This window comes from Suncus etruscus, chromosome X (assembly GCF_024139225.1).
Source record: "Suncus etruscus isolate mSunEtr1 chromosome X, mSunEtr1.pri.cur, whole genome shotgun sequence".
Classification (NCBI taxonomy): Eukaryota; Metazoa; Chordata; class Mammalia; order Eulipotyphla; family Soricidae; genus Suncus; species Suncus etruscus.
Genome location: NC_064868.1, coordinates 33,136,089 through 33,136,652, shown reverse-complemented (window position 1 = coordinate 33,136,652; position 564 = coordinate 33,136,089).

Sequence of the window (564 nt, the reverse complement as noted above, 5' to 3'; positions counted from 1 at the left end):
AGGGACAAAGTAATTGTACATGGATTCTGTCTTATTTATCTTAATGTTCTTCGGCTGAAATTTCAAAGTTAAGATATCAGCAAGGGGACTTCTGAGAATTATGTTATGGGTGATTGTCCTTCCACTGTAACTTTACCTTGTCCTCTTTCTTTGCATCCTTGTTCTCATAATTAAAAATAAAATATTGGGGCCGGGCGGTGGCGCTAAAGGTAAGGTGCCTGCCTTGCCTGCGCTAGCCTTGGACGGACCGCGGTTCGATCCCCTGGTGTCCCATATGGTCCCCCAAGCCAGGAGCAACTTCTGAGCACATAGCCAGGAGTAACCCCTGAGCGTTACCGGGTGTGGCCCAAAAACCAAAAACCAAAAAATAAAAAATAAAAAATAAATAAAAAATTAAGAACTGGCTATCTTGAATAAACACATTACCAGCCACAACAACAAAAAAAAAAGAAAAAAGAAAAAGAAAACAACCCCCTTGGAGCAGGAGATATAGCATGGTTGTAAGGCAGGAAAGAAGGAAGGAAGGAAGGAAGGAAGGAAGGAAGGAAGGAAGGAAGGAAGGAA